The sequence below is a fragment of the Sebastes umbrosus genome, unplaced genomic scaffold, assembly GCF_015220745.1.
Source record: "Sebastes umbrosus isolate fSebUmb1 unplaced genomic scaffold, fSebUmb1.pri scaffold_172_arrow_ctg1, whole genome shotgun sequence".
NCBI classification, from domain to species: Eukaryota; Metazoa; Chordata; class Actinopteri; order Perciformes; family Sebastidae; genus Sebastes; species Sebastes umbrosus.
Genome location: NW_023618486.1, coordinates 6,820 through 16,139, shown reverse-complemented (window position 1 = coordinate 16,139; position 9,320 = coordinate 6,820).

The following is a 9,320-nucleotide window of genomic DNA, read 5'->3' as shown; positions in this document are numbered from 1 at the left end:
GTGTCAAGTTTGGAGGACGGCTCGTTTTGATTAAAATGAGGTTGCGTAGCTCGTTGTCTACATCACTACGGTTAGAAAAGCTGTCGTTTTGTGTTTTAACAATGTTTCGCTGATTAGTTATTGATCCGGGAAGTTTGAATCTGTGAATATCTTTCCAACTTTACCGAAGTTAGCAAAAGCTTCTGCTTAACACTGTTCAGATGCTTTGTTGGGCCGATATCCAATGGGAAGCCTTGCATGAGCAATGTCATGCACAACTGACTAGTCATAATGACGTTTGAGATATCCCTAATGTTAATAGTCAAGCTTAGCTATTAAATGTTAAAACGGCTTGCCATAGAGTGTGTGTCGAGGATGATCTGGCTACAGTAAGTGTGTAGCAACGGGTTACAGGTAGCCGATGCCGACCGAGGACTAAGTAAGAAATGCTTGTGGTTCTCAGACAAACATGGCTGATTACCCACAGGAATGGATTTCAAAGGCCTGAGTCGAAGCCATTACAGAAGCAATTAAAGTGGGATGCGCTGGAGGCCTGCATGGGCTTTAGCAGCACTCCAGTGTTGCAGCCTAATGAGGCCTAATCTGGCGAGCTGGTCTAATTAAAAGGGAGGGAGCTTTTCCTGTGGGCACCAGGCAGCCAGCAGTTTGTGCTCTCTGTAGCTGTCTGAGGGGGAAAAAGCAAAGTGCGGGTCAGAAAACTGCTTTGTTTTATAGTTTCATATTTCTCCATTCTCTGTCCAAATTAAAACATTTAACTTGACATTTTTAACATCTTTTCTGGTCTCTGATATTTTCCGAGGTCTTTGATTGCTTTCTGGCACGACATGTGCCTTTCAATTAGAGTTTTTTTTATATGTACATTTGGTACGGAAACTACAAGATCATTTCTTCCAGTCTAATTTTAGGATCACTCCCTTTCCGTATTGTTTGTGTGGCTTCTGCAGAGCCGAATTAAAGGCTGATGTGAAGCAGGCAGGACGGGTTAGAGGCATGAGTAGCCAGCTGTGACTCTTCAAATTAACAGCCCGCACAACTCAGCAGCTCCTCTCACATGGTTACTCCAATTAGCTTCACATTCACAGTAACAATGAGGCTTTTAATGGTAGTGTTTCAAAGTGCTCTTTCATAATGATGGAGGGTGAACACATTCCTCTGGTTTTTCAGTCATGAAACCAAGTTTCTTCTGAATCCGCTATAAAGCTTTTGTTTTGTTGGGCTGTTGCTTCAGATCAGCATGAAGATTGTGGAGTGAATGATGAATAAAAAGGCACTTAAAAACAGCAGTGGTAGAAATGGAGCAAATATGATTAAAAAAAGTTATTTTTATAAAACGGTTGCTATATCCTGACAGTAGTGCATGAGACAGGTAATCTGAAAGAGTTCATGTGGGTCAAACTAGGCAGCGCTGATCAAATATGAATCAATATTCTGTTACTGAAATTAGGGATGTAATTGGGGTCCGAACTGTGCTCATGTACTCGTACTCGTACTCGCAAAACGGCTCTGATACCACTTTATGGCAGCGTGACGTTAACCTCTCGTCACCATCTTTCGGGTCCTAACGCACGCGCTCATGCTTCACAGCCCCGATGGGCGACGGGCCGGTGGTGCATTGCGCCACGGGGTTTTGCTTGCACCCTCTGACTTGAGCGTGCGTTAGACTCCTTGGTCCATGTTTCAAGACAGGTCGGGTGGGTTGCAGACATCGCCGCAGACCCCTGCCACCTTTTATGTGGCACGACGCGGTTGGAGCGCACTAAGGACAGTCCACCCCGGTGACACTTTGGCTACGGCCCCAGGAAGCACCTTTGCCCCGAGCCTTTCCAAGCCGACCTAGAGCCGGTCGCGGCGCACCGCCTCGTATGCGGGACTCCCAAGCCTGCCGTGTGTCGCTCACACCCTCCAGCTGGCTGTTAACGAGGGTCTTTTGGCACAGAGAAGTACTCGTATCGGTATTCGATATCCGCGAGTACCCAAATGTAAGTACTTGTACTTGTACTGGTCTGAAAAAAAGTGGTATCGGTGCATCCCTAACTGTAATGCATATTTCTCACCTCAAATGTTTCCAGAAAATCTTGTAGTGCACTGTTTAGCTGTAAAATGAGAAAGTTTGTGACCCGGCAGCCATGTTGAGATCAGTTCAGGAAACACCAAGCTCCGCCCACCAGCGGAGCACAGCCAATAGGAACACTCTCTCTGAAATGACCTGTGATTGGTCAAAGTCTCCCGTCACGGGCTAGATTTTTTAAAGCCTGAAAACAGAGCCATGAGGAGGAGCAGAAGTCTAGTTTTCTCTCAGAACACTTGAATTACAATATGCTGAAAGGTTATTATGGAATCTTTGCCCTACTGAAGCTTTAATCTCTGAAGCTAATGAAGGAAGTCTGGCCCAATGAATGATTTCTACCAATAGACCATTCCATTTGAATGATAACTGGAAACAGATATGTGTGTGAGAGAAGCTTGCCAGCACACTACCAGCATTTTTTAGCAGCTGTGACACCAGCTAGCAATCCTCTTTTCTGCCCGATTGAGAGATCTAAAGAGTCACTGAGTGTGTTCACATGGTCATGAATGTCCCGGTTATGAGGCTTATCCTGGTTTTGATCATATTCCGGATATAGTGGCGGCTGGTGACTCAAAACATTGGGGAGGAAAACCAACCCACAGCGTCATATTAATTTAAACTCGTTGGCTATTTATCTCTACTTTCTTTCTTTCTTTCTTTATTAAACAAAATAACATAATTCAGATTCAGTATAAAGGGGATAGTAGCCAAATAGAACAATAAAAAAAGAGCAAGGGGTATATGACAAACAGATATTAAGTGTCTTGTCAGTGTTATAGTTAGAAAGTGGTTTCACATATTTTCAGGAAAATAAAAAAATTTGGTATTTATTGTTAAATTTATATTTATGAATAAAAGATTAAAAGAAAACATTTTGAATTTATCATAAGAAAATATTGTTGTTGGTTTTTTTTAAGAAACCAAACACCACATTTTCTCATAATAATGTCTTTAAAATATGATCAATGACATGGTGATGAGTTCATTACTGTTGTACTGTACTCTTATTAGATCCCCCTACTTATTAAATGGAATATAATATTCATAACTATGTTTTCTTTAGTGTAAATCACCTGAAAATAAGAATTGCTGTGTTTTTGATAGCTTAGAATGAGCTGTTTATATCTTTGTCCGCCATGTTGCTCCCATGTTTCTACAGTAGCCCAGAACGGACAAACGAAACTCTGGCTCTAGAGAGAGACTTTCACATTTTTACGTTACTGAAGGCCACCGTAGTTCTCCGACATGCTTGTGAAACCGCAGTAACGTGAGGCGCAGATTGCGAAACCACGGTACCGCCAGCCGCCGTCTGACTTCCGTTGCTCCTAAAGTAGTGTTATTATGAGGGAGAGTGAGCGGAGGGGTACTCAGTTGGTTGCAATCTGCAACCACACCACTAAATGCCTCCAAATCCTACACACTGAACCTTTAAAGAACAGCCTTTCTGTTCAAAAAGATTTTTTCCATGAAAATGTATATATTATTCCGCATTCAGATGATAAAATCATCAAAACTAGTGAGTTTGGTTGGTGTCCTGATACTTATGGGGCACTTTTGTTCAAACAAAGTGTTCAAATCATATCATAAAATGATGAAACGCCAATCTGGAACACTGAAACTGTATCTTACTGTAACTGAAGCAGACTTAGATAAGAAGAAGATAACAATTCTCTCCACAAATGTTGACATACTTTGCACCTGAAACACGCTTCACGCTTGGTGTTGTATGTACTGTATGTACATTACGAGGCCAATTGTGAGTCATAACCTCTGAAAACTTTTATCCGCCTCACCTTGTATCTTTGCAGTTTTGCTAATTGGTTCTTGAACTCGTCAGGCTAATTAATGATATGCAGATGAGGCTTGATTGGTTTGAGTGTGGCATGGAACTTGCACCATGGAGGGAGATTGGGAGACCCCCCTCCTTGCTTATCAAGATATGGAGATAATTGCAATTAAAGTCATTTGCATGCGCTAATGAATTTGTCTTATGCTTTTCATGATCACAGACATAGAGTAAATAATTGATTTCCTATCAGCACTGTGAGCGTGTCAAACTGCCTTTGTCACGACTGTGTGAAGTCAAAACACTGATTATTCCAGGGAAGGAAATTCTACTAAAACTCATGAAAAGCAATAGTTCAGAACTGTAAATGATCCATATGTAAAGATGTTTTATCCTCTGTGATCCTTTTAACCACCCAGATAGACAATCCTGATCCAAAGTGGACATGTCTGTAAAGGGGAGACTCGTGGTTACCCATAGAACCCATTTTCATTCACATATCTTGAGATCAGAGGTCAAGGGATCCCAAAAATGTAGCCCAAATTTGGAGCGTTACTAAGCTTCCTTCCATGACATGGTAGCATGGTTGGTACCAATAGATTCCTTAGGTTTTCTAGTTTCATATGATATCTGTAGCTTCACCCTAGCCCTAAAACTAATACTAGAGCCTCTGAAAGACAGTAAAATCAGTCAGGATCGGGTCTCAGAGTGTTAATCTTACATTAAAACACCTTATTTCACTCTGTCTGCACACCTGTCCAAGTCGCATGCGCTGCATTAACTTGACTAGAATCTAGACGTTTATCTAGCATCTACCGCTATAGTCTGCACGAGGCATTCAGGGAACCTATAAATTAGATTTACAGAAGATAACACACCTTTGCAAATGTAATTCTCAAGCTGTGAGCAATATATTCTCTTACCTCACAGTTTGTGGGTTGGTAGGCACTTCAGAAACCCAGTTGTATGTGCACAAGCACTGAGAAAAGTACGATTTTATCCTTTAAATAAAAAAAGGAGTGATGCATCTCACTTCTGAGGAACATAAACTCTACCTGGTTTCCTCGGACAAGAGATCAACAGTTGGGGCCCTTTTGCTGAAATGGGAAACATCTTTTAACTATAACTATTAATGAGCTTTAAAGGACACTCTCCCTCTTTTGTCGTTGGGAAAATAGTGTTTGAGGAACACAGATATCGCCGGTGATTTGATAAAGATTTGAGCTACACCACCCATCGGTTACTATGATATGAAATGGATACGCTGTGAACTGGAGTGTGTAAGAGGGGGAGTTTGAAGCAGGGATTTTTTTTTTGGTGGGTGAGAAGAAGGGGGATGGGGTAGTAATTTCATCCAATCAGAGTACTTTGAATAATTAAACTGATCAACTTAATTAGCTCAATTAAGTTGATTTGACCACGGAACATTGCCATATGGCACAAGGAAACAAAAGAGGGGGGAACTAATTAAAAGTAAAATAATGAGGATTTTAATTAACTGGTTCCCCAGACGTCAGCAAGCGGGATGTGGAGTTGTAATTAAAAAGTCCTGTAGTGCTGGCAACATTCTCTCCCTCTCTGTTTTAATAACGGCAAGGGCTCCATCCATCTAATTAAATCTGTAAATGAATTAGCAACATTGAGGGTCCCTGCTTGAGTTTTACACCCCACCTCCCACAGCAAACCTTCCAGATAGTCCTCATAATTTTGTCATATTAGGAAGGAAAAGAAAAAGAGGGAGAAGATGAATAGAGAAGCGTTCCCCCTAACACAAGCAGAACCGACTACAGTAAGTTGTTAATACAACACCAATCACTCAAACTAGGGATGCTCATTTTGACAAATTTTCTTAACCGATAATCAACTCTTGTTAACCGATTATTAACCGTTAACCGACAAGATTTGTGTCTTGCATGCAGCAGTGTACCAGCTGCAGGAGCACAACAGATATTGGTTGACGGGAGTCCCCAGTTCACCCGTCTGGGAGCATTAACTTAGCAGCTACGATGCTGCGTGTAGTGTCGCGGACATGCAGCCACTTTCCAAGTAAAAGTCTCCACCGCACATTTAGTTTAGTTTAGCAGGTTGTCAGCTGTGTGTCTGCCCGGTGTAACTTTAGCAAGTGTCCGACAAACAGTGTGTGTGTTTGTGCTACGTTAGCAGCTCTAGCATTGCTGGAGGCTTCGTGCTGGCCGCCGCCACACGTAGTCTGCGTAACTTTAGCAAGTTTCCAACAGACCTTGTGTGTGTTGACGGTGAGTGTGAGGTTGTTGGAGGCGTTATAGCTGTGAACGTAAGTGTAGCAGACAGTGTGTGTACAGTTTATTTGTCGGTGAATAAATGCTACGAAAGTACAACTCCGCTCCGCTCAAGCGAGCTGGAGAGACCGGAGCCAACTTCCTGTATCCTGCAACTCCGGCTACGCCTCTTAAGCTGGGCTGTTAAGGTGGACCAGCTTTTCTCCTTAAAGAGATGATCCGCTCAGCTTTTGAATTAATTATTAACATTTCTTTTAACCGTTTTAACCGATAGCGTTAATCGGTTAAAATGCTTAATGTCGGTTAACGGTTAAACGGTTCATTATTGACATCCCTAACTCAAACATCTTGTATGTGCTCACATATGCACGACCTCTGACTCACATCACAAGCTTGGGATGAGGTAGTGTATGTTAGTTGAAGAAAACTCACAGGGCCTTGGGTAAACACACGTACTGTATTTCCCCTTTTTTTCAACCTGTTTTCTTCTCCTATCTTGCACATTGCTGAATCAATGATGTGCTGCAAAAGTTTCCAACATACTTTATGTATTTGTACATCCATCCATGTCCCTCCATCTGGCGATTGGCTGATCAGTTGGTCCACCACTTGTGGTCCAGACTGCAATATCTCAACAACTACTGATTAGATGGACCTGAAATTTAGTACTGATATCCATGGTACCCAGAGGATGAATCCTACTGACTTTGACGTCTCGCTGGGATCCGCTGGTCTCTGCACTCCTCATGTGAATAGACAGGCAGACACGAGCGCTTGTCTGCCTCGCAGCACGGAAAAGGCTCTACTCTATTCTGTCGGTACAACTGTATTTTATTAAATATATCTTATCTATAGGCTACATAATCTACAGACTATCATACTAGGCACGCAAAGTGCGTTATTATTATACCGTCGGAGATGTGTCTGTGTTTTTGTTACGCTGCTTTGCCCGGAGCTGAGACCCGCCCGCTCGCCCTCTACTCATCCCCGGCTCTCTGGAGCTCTGTACCCGCTGTTGTCTGGCAAAGACAGTGGTGACGGCGGCGAGGAGGTCTTCGGAGGCCGCCGGTACAATAAACTTTTATTTTGATGTCAATAAAATGTACCCGAATTCACGAATATATTCTTGTAATATTACGTCACAACATCTGCTGTTTTTGCCGTGTGTTTACTACGTGTTTATTTGCATATAGAGCGGGGAAGTGCAGATTGGATCACTCGAGACACATGTGGAGACGCATCCTAATGCCAGGTGTGAACAGAGGTACTTAAAGCTGTCCACTTGTGTTCAGATCACTCAGGATGCATGTTAATGCCAGGTCTGAACATGGCCTTGGGCAGCAGGCAAACAGCGACAGCACAACACTCAAACACTTCCACTTTGGTGCTTCATAGTACTTGTCTATTGGAAAGCTTTTAGTATGAAGAGAGGCTGTCTAACTATAAAAAAAAAAACAGCTCAAAATATGAATGGCTGTTGTCAACTGCACTCTGAAGACTAGTTTGGAGTTCTAGTGGAGATCCGCCTGCAGCCTGGGATGATGAAGACGAGCTGTGATAATGAGAACCAGAGGACTGCAGCGTGGAGAGTACAGCAGCTGCCCATCACCTCTTGTCTTCATCTGTCTTCGCTATGTACTACTTCATTTTGTTTATGACTGTGTGTGTGTCGTCACTCTCGTCCCTCCTCTGAGCGGCGGAGGCGAGGTGCCAGGCCGGTCCTCAGTAGGCCCACCAGGAGTACAGGCTTTCATTAGCACTCTGTAATTAAGAACAGATGCAATTTGCAGCACGGCACTCAGCTCACACTGTGGCTCACACACAAAAACCTACACACACGGAGGCCCGCTGACACATACTGTACTTCAATCACTGACACAGACTAGTGCCTTGTTTCACCTCAAGCAAACTCACAGGCAAATGGACTGCTTTGAGAGCATTTTGCCATCTTTTCCATCACTTTGTAACACTTTTATCAACAGATTAAATAAGTTTTAAATCTGCATTAATCAATATTTTTGGTTACACTTGTAAAAGAGGTCACTTGTAATGCTGAAATCATAGTTTATCAGCCGACTAGACTGTTGTCAGGCTATTAAATGGGCTATAAGTGGTCGCTATAAGCCCCATAGATGTGGGTCAATAGGGCCCTACTACACTCCAACTAGTAGGCTTTATCATCTATTCACATGGTAGATCACAGAAAGAAAGTATAAAAGAACACGACAGCGACCTCTAGCGACCGTAGTAATTATGACAGGAGCAGAAGTGTCCGTAGTTATTTTAACCCAAAACACAATGTTTTTCCCTAAACTGAACTGTTTTTTGTTGCCTTAACCTAAAGAAGTTGTAGTTTTGTTGCGAAACCTAAAGAAGTTGAAGTTTTATTGCCTAAACCTAAAGAAGTTGTAGTTTTTTTAGTTGCCTAAACCTAAAGAGGTTGTAGTTGTTTTAGTTGCCTAAACCTAAAGAAGTTGTAGTTTTGTTGCCTAAACCTAAAGATGTTGTAGTTGTATTGCCTAAACCTAATCAAGTTGTAGTTTTATTGCCTAAACCTAAAGATGTTGTAGTTGTATTGCCTAAACCTAAAGAAGTTGTAGTTTTATTGCCTAAACCTAAAGAAGTTGTAATTTTGTTGCCTAAACCTAAAGAAGACTTTTTGTTTGTGTTCAAAATGTGACGTTTCATTCAGTTTCACATGTTAGAACGTGTTGCTTTTAAGTTTCACTTTCACTTTTATAACATAGGCCCCTAATGACGGGTTATCCCAGTAATTTAACGGGAACTATGTGTGAAAGAGGCTTAATTAATATATTTTTTTTACAGCTGGTCATTGTCGGAGCCTACACAAACATGTCTGCAACCGTACACCGCTGCCCTCCCACTGCCCCCATGGCCTGCACTACACTTCCCAGTACCCCTCAAATCTCCTGATAGTCCACATAGTCCAGATACAATATCACTAATATCCCTAATTGCCTCATTAAATTGACACACAATCCAGGCCTAAGGCTGAGGCAAGGACCCTAATTAGACACCTAAACATGAAGCCAAGGGCGTTTTATGGAGGGGCACTTTGGGGAATGTTTTAATGAGGACATGGTGCTGAGAATAGCTTTAGAGTCATTTGTTGACGCAGGAGCTGCACCCGGTGGCCAGCAGTCCCTAACCTTATTCAGGCACACACACACACACACACACACACACA